At 45.9% G+C, this 12,149-nt stretch overlaps 1 pseudogene; it reads left to right on the top strand.

Annotated features, from left to right (window-relative positions):
* The window catches only part of LOC123995960, a 71,709-nt pseudogene that overhangs the window by 21,035 nt on the left and 38,525 nt on the right, over positions 1-12,149 (top strand).

The following is a 12,149-nucleotide window of genomic DNA, read 5'->3' as shown; positions in this document are numbered from 1 at the left end:
TGAGTTACCCTGTGAGGAGGAGGTGAGTTACCCTGTGAGGAGGAGGTGAGTTACCCCGTGAGGAGGAGGTGAGTTACCCCGTGAGGAGGAGGGTAACTCCTTTTATGTTTGAGATTCTTGAAAGTAGCCACCCTGTGCCTTGAAGACAGCTTTGCACACTCTTGGTATTCTCTCAACCAGCTTCATGACGTAGTCACCTGGAATGAATTTCAATTATCTTGTGTGCCTTGTTAAGTTAGTTTGTGGAATTTCTTTCCTTAATGCGTTTGAGCCAATCAGTTGTGTTGTGACAAGGTAGGGGTGGTATACAAAAGAAATACCTGTTTGGTAAAAGACCAAGTCCATATTATGGCAAGGACAGCTCAAATAAGAAAAGAGAAACGACAGTCCATCATTACTGTAAGACATGAAGAGCAGTCAATCTGGAAGATTTCAAGAACTTTGAAAGTTTCTTCAAGTGCAGTCGCAAAAACCACCAAGCGCTATGATGTAACTGGCTCTCATGAGGACCGCCACAGAAAAGGAAGACCCAGAGTTACCTCTGCTGCAGAGGATATGTTCATTAGAGTTACCAGCCTCAGATTGCATGCCAAATAAATGCTTCACAGAGTTCAAGTAACAGACACATCTCAACATCAACTGTTCGGAGGAGACTGCGTGAATCAGGCCTTCGTGGTTGAATTCCTGCAAAGAAACCACTTCTAAAGGACACCAATAAGAAGAAGAGACTTGATTGGGCCAAGAAACACAATGGACATTGGTGGAAATCTGTCCTTTGGTCTGATGAGTCCAAATTTGAGATTTTTGGTTCCAACTGCTGTGTCTTTGTGAGACGCAGAGTAGGTGAACAGATGATCTCCACGTGTGGTTCCCACCGTGAAGCATGGAGGAGGTGTGATGGTGTGGGGGTGCTTTGCTGGCGCCACTGTCTGTGATTTATTTAGAATTCAAGGCACACTTAACCAGCATGGCTAGCACAGCATTCTGCAGCGATACGCCATCCCATCTGGTTTGAGCTTGGTGGGACTATCATTTGTTTTTCAACAGGACAATGACCCAACACATCTCCAGGCTGTGTAAGGGCTATTTCACCAAGAAGGAGAGTGATGGAGTGCTGCATCAGATGACCTGGCCTCCACAATTACCCGACCTCAACCCAAATGAGATGGTTTGGGATGAGTTGGACCGCAGAGTGAAGGAATAAAAGTGCACAGCATATGTGGGAACTCCTTCAAGACTGTTGGAAAAGCATTCCAGGTGAAGCTGGTTGAGAGAATGCCAAGAGTGTGCAAAGCTGTCATCATGGCAAAAGGTGGCTACTTTGATGAATATAAAATCTAAAATATATTTTAATTTAGACTTTATTTGGTTACTACATGATTCCATACGTGTTCTTTCATAGTTTTGATGTCTTCACTATTATTCTACAATGTAGAAAATAGTAAAAACCTGGAATGAGTAGATGTGTTCAAACTTTTGACTGGTTATGGATGGATGGATGGATGGATGCATGTTTAAAAAATGTGTGTTGTCTCTGTAGGCCTATGAGGAGTACACCAGTAAGCTGGACGCTCTGCAGCAGAGGGAGCAGCAGCTCCTGGAGGCCATGGGGAACGGGACAGACTTCTACTCCTCCTCCCCTACGCCCACTTCCCTGCTGGATGGGGGTTTGAGCTGTTCTGGGGGATCCGGGGGCACCCAGTTCCTTCTCCCCTCCGCCCCCAACACCCTGGCTGTCCTCCAGACCCCTACAGACGGACGGGCCAATCCCCGCTCCCCTCAGAAACCCATCGTCAGGGTGTTCCTGCCCAATAAACAGCGGACCGTGGTGAGTAAGGGGTGGTTATAATACATATACCTCCTGCTGTAGAAGATGGGAGGGGTTAGGGTGGCTGTGGGAGGGGTTAGAGTGGCTGTGGGAGGGGTTAGAGTGGCTGTGGGAGGGGTTGGTGTGGGAGGGGTTGATGTAGGCTGTGGGAGGGGTTAGAGTGGAGGCTGTGGGAGGGGTTGGTGTGGCTGTGGGAGGGGTTGGTGTGGGAGGGGTTGATGTAGGCTGTGGGAGGGGTTGGTGTAGGCTGTGGGAGGGGTTGGTGTAGGCTGTGGGAGGGGTTGGTGTAGGCTGTGGGAGGTAGAAAATAGTAAAAACCTGGAATGAGTAGATGTGTCCAAACTTTTGACTGGTTATGGATGGATGGATAGTTGGCCTATGAGGAGTACCCCAGTAAGCTGTGTGTGTGTGTGTGTGTGTGTGTGTGTGGTGTAGGCTGTGGCTGTGGGAGGGGGGGTTGGTGTAGGCTGTGGGAGGGGTTGGGTGGCTGTGGGAGGGGTTGGGGTAGGCTGTGGGAGGGGTTGGTGTAGGCTGTGGGAGGGGTTGGTGTAGGCTGTGGGAGGGGTTGGTGTAGGCTGTGGGAGGGGTTGGTGTAGGCTGTGGGAGGGGTTGGTGTAGGCTGTGGGAGGGGTTGGTGTAGGCTGTGGGAGGGGTTGGTGTAGGCTGTGGGAGGGGTTGGGTGGCTGTGGGAGGGGTTGGGGTGGCTGTGGGAGGGGTTGGTGTAGGCTGTGGGAGGGGTTGGTGTAGGCTGTGGGAGGGGTTGGTGTAGGCTGTGGGAGGGGTTGGTGTAGGCTGTGGGAGGGGGGTTAGGCTGTGGGGTGGGTGGCTGTGGGAGGGGTTGGGGTGGCTGTGGGAGGGGTTGGTGTAGGCTGTGGGAGGGGTTGGTGTAGGCTGTGGGAGGGGTTGGTGTAGGCTGTGGGAGGGGTTGGTGTAGGCTATGGGAGGGGTTGGTGTGAGCTATGGGAGGGTTTAGGGAGAGTTGTCCTGTATTGGTGATATTAGACAGTAGTTGGGGAGAGATGGCCTGTATTGATGACATTAGACAGTAGTTGGGGAGAGATGGCCTGTATTGATGACATTAGACAGTAGTTAGGGAGAGATGGCCTGTATTGATGACATTAGACAGTAGTTAGGGAGACATGGCCTGTATTGATGACATTAGACAGTAGTTAGGGAGAGATGGCCTGTATTGGTGATATTAGACAGTAGTTAGGGAGACATGGCCTGTATTGGTGATATTAGACAGTAGTTGGGGAGAGATGGCCTGTATTGATGACATTAGACAGTAGTTAGGGAGAGATGGCCTGTATTGGTGACATTAGACAGTAGTTAGGGAGAGATGGCCTGTATTGGTGATATTAGACAGTAGTTGGGGAGAGATGGCCTGTATTGGTGATATTAGACAGTAGTTGGGGAGAGATGGCCTGTATTGGTGATATTAGACAGTAGTTGGGGAGAGATGGCCTGTATTGGTGACATTAGACAGTAGTTGGGGAGATGGATGGCCTGTTATTGGCCTGTATTGACATTAGACAGTAGTTAGGGAGAGATGGCCTGTATTGGTGATATTAGACAGTAGTTAGGGAGAGATGGCCTGTATTGGTGATATTAGACAGTAGTTAGGGAGAGATGGCCTGTATTGGTGATATTAGACAGTAGTTAGGGAGAGATGGCCTGTATTGGTGATATTAGACAGTAGTTAGGGAGAGATGGCCTGTATTGGTGACATTAGACAGTAGTTAGGGAGACATGGCCTGTATTGGTGACATTAGACAGTAGTTAGGGAGAGATGGCCTGTATTGGTGACATTAGACAGTAGTTAGGGAGAGATGGCCTGTATTGGTGACATTAGACAGTAGTTAGGGAGAGATGGCCTGTATTGGTGATATTAGACAGTAGTTAGGGAGAGATGGCCTGTATTGGTGACATTAGACAGTAGTTAGGGAGAGATGGCCTGTATTGGTGACATTAGACAGTAGTTGGGGAGAGATGGCCTGTATTGGTGATATTAGACAGTAGTTAGGGAGAGATGTCCTGTATTGGTGATATTAGACAGTAGTTAGGGAGACATGGCCTGTATTGATGACATTAGACAGTAGTTAGGGAGATATGGCCTGTATTGGTGATATTAGACAGTAGTTAGGGAGAGATGGCCTGTATTGATGACATTAGACAGTAGTTAGGGAGAGATGGCCTGTATTGGTGATATTAGACAGTAGTTAGGGAGACATGGCCTGTATTGATGACATTAGACAGTAGTTAGGGAGAGATGGCCTGTATTGGTGATATTAGACAGTAGTTAGGGAGAGATGGCCTGTATTGGTGATATTAGACAGTAGTTAGGGAGAGATGGCCTGTATTGGTGATATTAGACAGTAGTTAGGGAGAGATATGTGAATAATAATAATATATGCCATTTACAGTAGTTTTATCCAAAGCGACTTACAGTCATGTGTGCATACATTCTACAGTATGGGTGGTCCAGTAGGGGAGAACCCATGGCCTGTATTGATGCCATGCTCTACCAACTGAGTTACAGAAGGACCACTGGGCCTCTGCTGTGCAGGTGGCAGCATACTCTCGATCTCTTTAATTGTTTCACTCGTTATTGCGTTGATGCATTTCTTCATCGTATGTTACGTCAGTTTTAAAAACCACAGCATTTTGCCATAATTACAACACCAACCTCCTCGGTGTTGTTTTTTTACATGTAGTTTCCTGTTCTGTGTTTTCTTCACTGGAAGGTGAAGTCTTCATTAGAAGTGTCATGCTACATAAAGGGGGGTGGAGCCTAAAATACAGATGACTTAAGCTACAGGATGTTAGGGTTGTGATGCTAGGCTATTAGCTCGTTGACGATAATAAGCACACAGTTCTGTTGACGTCCGTGTGATTGGAGCCCAGTCTGTGTCTTGGTAGATGTTGTAGCCCAGTCTGTGTCTTGGTAGATGTTGTAGCCCAGTCTGTGTCTTGGTAGATGTTGGAGCCCAGTCTGTGTCTTGGTAGATGTTGGAGCCCAGTCTGTGTCTTGGTAGATGTTGGAGCCCAGTCTGTGTCTTGGTAGATGTGGAGCCCAGTCTGTGTCTTGTAGATGTTGGAGCCCAGTCTGTGTCTTGGTAGATGTACTGTTGACGTCCTGTTGGAGCCCAGTCTGTGTCTTGGTAGATGTTGGAGCCCAGTCTGTGTCTTGGTAGATGTTGGAGCCCAGTCTGTGTCTTGGTAGATAGTTGGAGCCCAGTCTGTGTCTTGGTAGATGTTGGAGCCCAGTCTGTGTCTTGGTAGATGTTGGAGCCCAGTCTGTGTCTTGGTAGATGTTGGAGCCCAGTCTGTGTCTTGGTAGATGTTGGAGCCCAGTCTGTGTCTTGGTAGATGTTGGAGCCCAGTCTGTGTCTTGGTAGATGTTGGAGCCCAGTCTGTGTCTTGGTAGATGTTGGAGCCCAGTCTGTGTCTTGGTAGATGTTGGAGCCCAGTCTGTGTCTTGGTAGATGTTCTGTGTCTGATGTCCATGTGATTGGAGCCCAGTCTGTGTCTTGGTAGATGTTGGAGCCCAGTCTGTGTCTTGGTAGATGTTGTAGCCCAGTCTGTGTCTTGGTAGATGTTGGAGCCCAGTCTGTGTCTTGGTAGATGTTGGAGCCCAGTCTGTGTCTTGGTAGATGTTGGAGCCCAGTCTGTGTCTTGGTAGATGTTGTACCCAGTCTCCCATTCTTGGTAATGTTGTGACCCAGTCTGTGTCTTCTAGATGTTGTAGCCCAGTCTGTGTCTTGGTAGATGTTGGAGCCCAGTCTGTGTCTTGGTAGATGTTGTAGAATGTCTGTTCTTGGTAGATGTTGTAGCCCAGTCTCTGTTCTTGGTAGATGTTATTCAGTCTGTGTCTTATAGATGTACTTGGGAATCACTGTAATGCTAGACTAGTTCTTATTCTCAGTACAGGGAATGCATATTATTCAACGCAGAGGAGTGTTGTCACTGTTCTCAGAATGTTGTTTTTGAACGGTAAATCTTTACTCAATAGACTAGGTCTTACAGTACAGGGAATATTTATTTATTCAATTTTTATTCTCAGTACAGGGAATGCATATTATTCAATAGACTAGGTCTTATTCTCAGTACAGGGAATGCATATTATTCAATAGACTAGGTCTTATTCACAGTACAGGGAATGCATATTATTCAATAGATATTATTCAATAGACTAGGTCTTATTCACAGTACAGGTGAATGCATATTATTCAATAGACTAGGTCTTATTCTCAGTACAGGGGAATGCATATTATTCAATAGACTAGGTCTTATTCTCAGTACAGGGGAATGCATATTATTCAATAGACTAGGTCTTATTCACAGTACAGGGGAATGCATATTATTCAATAGACTAGGTCTTATTCTCAGTACAGGTGAATGCATATTATTCAATAGACTAGGTCTTATTCTCAGTACAGGGGAATGCATATTATTCAATAGACTAGGTCTTATTCACAGTACAGGGGAATGCATATTATTCAATAGACTAGGTCTTATTCACAGTACAGGGGAATGCATATTATTCAATAGACTAGGTCTTATTCACAGTACAGGGGAATGCATATTATTCAATAGACTAGGTCTTATTCTCAGTACAGGGGAATGCATATTATTCAATAGACTAGGTCTTATTCACAGTACAGGTGAATGCATATTATTCAACAGGAGTGTGACATGCATTGAGTTATTCAGCTTGTTTTTTTAGCTTATGTCATAATACAGAACCCTTCCGTTTCGGACTAAGTGGTATGTTCTTGCATTGTAGTGTCCGAGCCTGTCGGGACGGTTTCAACATCTCTACACCATTTTAAAATAGACTTTCCACCTTCAGAAATTAGAGTTGTCAACTTTTAATTTTACCTTTATTTAACCAGGCAAGTCAGTTAAGAACATATTCTTATTTTCAATGACGGCCTGGGAACAGTGGGTTAACTGCCTTGTTCAGGGGCAGAACGACAGATTTGTACCTTGTCAGCTCGGGGGTTTGAACTCGCAACCTTCCGGTTACTAGTCCAACGCTCTAACCACTAGGCTACCCTGCCGTCCCTAACTGATGTGAATTCAATGTGAAATAAAATTTCAAATAAAACATTTTAAGTCATTTTAATTTAAATGTTAGGTGGTCCACAGTAAAACGAGTCCTATATCGACATTACCTGAAAGGCAGCTCAGCAAGGAAGAAGCCACTGCTCCAAAACCGCCATAAAAAAGCCAGACTGCACATGGGGAAAATGATCGTGCTTTTAGGAGAAATGTCCTCTGGTCTGATGAAACAAAAATAGAACTGTTTGGCCATAATGACCATCGTTATGTTTGGAGGAAAATGGGGGAGGATTGCAAGCCGAAGAACACCATCCCAACCGTGAAGCACGAGGGTGGCAGCATCATGTTGTGGGGGTGCTTTGCTGCAGGAGGGACTGGTGCACTTCACAAAATAGATGGCATATATGTGGATATATTGAAGCAACATCTCAAGACCTCAGTCAGGAAGTTAAAGCTTGGTCGCATATTGACAATGACCCCAAGCATACTTCCAAAGTCGTGGCAAAATGTCTTAAGGACAACAAAGTCAAGATATTGACGTGACCATCACAAAGCCCTGACCTCAATCCTATAGGAAATTTGTGGGCAGAACTGAAAAAGCGTGTGCGAGCAAGGAGGCCTACAAACCTGACTCAGTTACACCACCTCTGTCAGGAGGAATGGGACAAAATTCGCCCAACTGATTGTGGGAAGCTTGTGGAAGGCTACCCGAAAAGTTTGACCCAAGTTAAACAATTTAAAGGCAATGCTACCAAATACTAATTGAGTGCATGTAATCTTCTGACCCACTGGGAATGTGATGAAAGAAATAAAAGCTGAAATAAATAATTCTCTCTACTATTATTCTGACATTTCACATTCTTAGGATCACCACTTTATTTTAACTGACCTAAGACAGATCATTTTGACTAGGATTAAATGTCAGGAATTGTGGAAAAACTGAGTTTAAGATATATTTGCCTAAGGTGTATGTAAACTTCCGACTTCAGATGTATATAGTTATCTTGTTATACAGTTATGTAGTTATAGTTGTGTATGTACCTGCTGTTCAGTCTCTGAAACTAACTGTATGGTCTATACCTGCTGTTCAGTCTCTGAAACTAACTGCATGGTTCCTCTCGGTCTGTCCAGTCTCTGAAACTAACTGCATGGTTCCTCTCTGTCTGTCCAGTCTCTGAAACTAACTGCATGGTTCCTCTCTGTCTGTCCAGTCTCTGAAACTAACTGCATGGTTCCTCTCTGTCTGTCCAGTCTCTGAAACTAACTGCATGGTTCCTCTCTGTCTGTCCAGTCTCTGAAACTAACTGCATGGTTCCTCTCTGTCTGTCCAGTCTTTGAAACTAACTGCATGGTTCCTCTCTGTCTGTCCAGTCTCTGAAACAAACTGCATGGTTCCTCTCTGTCTGTCCAGTCTCTGAAACTAACTGCATGGTTCCTCTCTGTCTGTCCAGTCTCTGAAACTAACTGCATGGTTCCTCTCTGTCTGTCCAGTCTCTGAAACTAACTGCATGGTTCCTCTCTGTCTGTCCAGTCTCTGAAACAAACTGCATGGTTCCTGAAACTCTGTCTGTCCAGTCTCTGAAACTAACTGCATGGTTCCTCTCTGTCTGTCCAGTCTCTGAAACTAACTGCATGGTTCCTCTCTGTCTGTCCAGTCTCTGAAACTAACTGCATGGTTCCTCTCTGTCTGTCCAGTCTCTGAAACTAACTGCATGGTTCCTCTCTGTCTGTCCAGTCTCTGAAACTAACTGCATGGTTCCTCTCTGTCTGTCCAGTCTCTGAAACTAACTACATGGTTCCTCTCTGTCTGTCCAGTCTCTGAAACTAACATGGTTCCTCTCTGCATGGTTCCTCTCTGTCTGTCCAGTCTCTGAAACTAACTGCATGGTTCCTCTCTGTCTGTCCAGTCTCTGAAACTAACTGCATGGTTCCTCTCTGTCTGTCCAGTCTCTGAAACTAACTGCATGGTTCCTCTCTGTCTGTCCAGTCTCTGAAACTAACTGCATGGTTCCTCTCTGTCTGTCCAGTCTCTGAAACTAACTGCATGGTTCCTCTCTGTCTGTCCAGTCTCTGTCCAGTCTGTCCAGTCTCTGAAACTAACTGCATGGTTCCTCTCTGTCTGTCCAGTCTCTGAAACTAACTGCATGGTTCCTCTCTGTCTGTCCAGTCTCTGAAACTAACTGCATGGTTCCTCTCTGTCTGTCCAGTCTCTGAAACTAACTGCATGGTTCCTCTCTGTCTGTCCAGTCTCTGAAACTAACTGCATGGTTCCTCTCTGTCTGTCCAGTCTCTGAAACTAACTGCATGGTTCCTCTCTGTCTGTCCAGTCTCTGAAACTAACTGCATGGTTCCTCTCTGTCTGTCCAGTCTCTGAAACTAACTGCATGGTTCCTCTCTGTCTGTCCAGTCTCTGAAACTAACTGCATGGTTTCTCTGTCTGTCCAGTCTCTGTCTGTCCCAGGTCCCTGAAACTATCTGTATGGTTCCTCTCTGTCTGTCCAGTCTCTGAAACTAACTACATGGTTCCTCTCTGTCTGTCCAGTCTCTGAAACTAACTGCATGGTTCCTCTCTGTCTGTCCAGTCTCTGAAACTAACTGCATGGTTCCTCTCTGTCTGTCCAGTCTTTGAAACTAACTGCATGGTTCCTCTCTATCTGTCCAGTCTCTGAAACTAACTGCATGGTTCCTCTCTACTGTCCAGTCTCTGAAACTAACTGCATGGTTCCTCTCTGTCTGTCCAGTCTCTGAAACTAACTGCATGGTTCCTCTCTATCTGTCCAGTCTCTGAAACTAACTGCATGGTTCCTCTCTGTCTGTCCAGTCTCTGAAACTAACTGCATGGTTCCTCTCTGTCTGTCCAGTCTCTGAAACTAACTGCATGGTTCCTCTCTGTCTGTCCAGTCTCTGAAACTAATTGCATGGTCTCTGTCTGTCCAGTCTCTGAAACTAACTACATGGTTCCTCAATGTCTGTCCAGTCTCTGAAACTAACTGTCAAATGGTTCAGTCCTGTCTGTCAGTCTCTGAAACTAACTGCATGGTTCCTCTCTGTCTGTCCAGTCTCTGAAACTAACTGCATGGTTCCTAAACTGTCTGTCCCAGGTCCCAGAACAGTGGCATGACGGTCAGAGACTCTCTGAAGAAGGCTTTAATGATGAGGGGACTAGTCCCTGAATGCTGTGCTGTCTACAGGATACAGGATGGGTCAATGTACAGTCCTACTGTATACCTTGGGATCAATCTCCACTTTGTGTCTTTTACATTTCACATTCTGTCAATTGAAGCTCCTGTTGTCATGTTACAGAACAGTGGAGACAGTAAGGGGTCAATGTACAGTCCTACTGTAAGGGGTCAATGTACAGTCCTACTGTAAGGGGTCAATGTACAGTCCTACTGTAAGGGGTCAATGTACAGTCCTACTGTAAGGGGTCAATGTACAGTCCTACTGTAAGGGGTCAATGTACAGTCCTACTGTAAGGGGTCAATGTACAGTCCTACTGTAAGGGGTCAATGTACAGTCCTACTGTAAGGGGTCAATGTACAGTCCTACTGTAAGGGGTCAATGTACAGTCCCACAGTAAGGGGTCAATGTACAGTCCTACTGTAAAGGGTCAATGTACAGTCCTACTGTAAGGGGTCAATGTACAGTCCCACTGTAAGGGGTCAATGTACAGTCCTACTGTAAGGGGTCAATGTACAGTCCTACTGTAAGGGGTCAATGTACAGTCCTACTGTAAGGGGTCAATGTACAGTCCCACTGTAAGGGGTCAATGTACAGTCCCACTGTAAGGGGTCAATGTACAGTCCTACTGTAAGGGGTCAATGTACAGTCCTACTGTAAGGGGTCAATGTACAGTCCCACTGTAAGGGGTCAATGTACAGTCCCACTGTAAGGGGTCAATGTACAGTCCCACAGTAAGGGGTCAATGTACAGTCCCACTGTAAGGGGTCAATGTACAGTCCCACTGTAAGGGGTCAATGTACAGTCCCACAGTAAGGGGTCAATGTACAGTCCCACAGTAAGGGTCAATGTACAGTCCTACTGTAAGGGGTCAATGTACAGTCCTACTGTAAAGGGTCAATGTACAGTCCCACAGTAAGGGGTCAATGTACAGTCCCACACTTGCACAGTTCAGTTTATTTTATTGTACTTTGTTGAACAACTTTGTTTTACAACAACAACAACAACAACAACCCACACATGTGTACTAAACTCAACCACAACCCAGTGAACTCCTCTTCCTGTCACATGTCTCAGAGAGAAGAAGCCTCTTGGCTGGGACACAGACATCTCCTGGCTGACAGGGGAGGAGCTGCACGTGGAAGTGCTGGAGAACGTTCCTCTGACCACACACAACTTTGTGAGTATGACTGAAACTGTGGAATTGGTACTAGAATTTTTTATATGACTGGGGCAGGGGTGCAGCCTGGGAGGGCATGGGCCCACCTACTTGGGAGTCAGGCCCAGCCAATCAGAATGAGTTTTTCCCCCACAAAAGGGCTTTATTACAGACAAAAATACCCCTCTGGCTTCTGGTAGAGAAAGAAACATTACATTTTCTGGCAACAGTTCTGGTGGACAATCCTGCAGTTAGAATGTCAATTGCACACTCCGAAACCTGAGACACCTGTGTCGTTGTGCTGTGTGACAAAACTGCAACAACAAAAAATAAGTGTCCTTTTACACAGATGAGTGGTATTTCCATCTCCATGGACAGAAGGTACCAGTCACTAGTTACAGACGTTTCTGATCTATTTTCTAACTGTCTCCGTCTCTGTCTCTGTCTCTCTCTCTATCTCCGTCTCTCTCTCTCTCTCTGTCTCTCTGTCTCTCTCTCTCTCTGTCTCTCTCTCTCTCTCTCTGTCTCTCTCTCTCTCTTCTCTGTTTCTGTCTCTCTCTGTTTCTGTCTCTCTCTGTTTCTGTCTCTCTCTGTCTCTCTCTGTTTCTGTCTCTCTCTGTTTCTGTCTCTCTCTGTTTCTGTCTCTCTCTGTTTCTGTCTCTCTCTGTTTCTGTCTCTCTCTGTTTCTGTCTCTCTCTGTTTCTGTCTCTCTCTGTTTCTGTCTCTCTCTGTCTCTGTCTCTCTCTGTTTCTGTCTCTCTCTCTCTCTGTTTCTCTCTCTCTCTGTCTCTCTCTGTCTCTCTGTTTCTGTCTCTCTCTGTTTCTGTCTCTCTCTGTCTCTGTCTCTCTCTGTCTCTCTCTCTCTCTCTCTGTTTCTGTCTCTCTCTGTTTCTGTCTCTCTCTGTTTCTGTCTCTCTCT

The sequence above is a fragment of the Oncorhynchus gorbuscha genome, linkage group LG14 (genome assembly GCF_021184085.1).
Source record: "Oncorhynchus gorbuscha isolate QuinsamMale2020 ecotype Even-year linkage group LG14, OgorEven_v1.0, whole genome shotgun sequence".
Lineage (NCBI taxonomy): Eukaryota > Metazoa > Chordata > Actinopteri > Salmoniformes > Salmonidae > Oncorhynchus > Oncorhynchus gorbuscha.
Note: the sequence above shows the minus strand (reverse complement) of the source record. Positions and strands in the feature narration are given on the sequence as shown.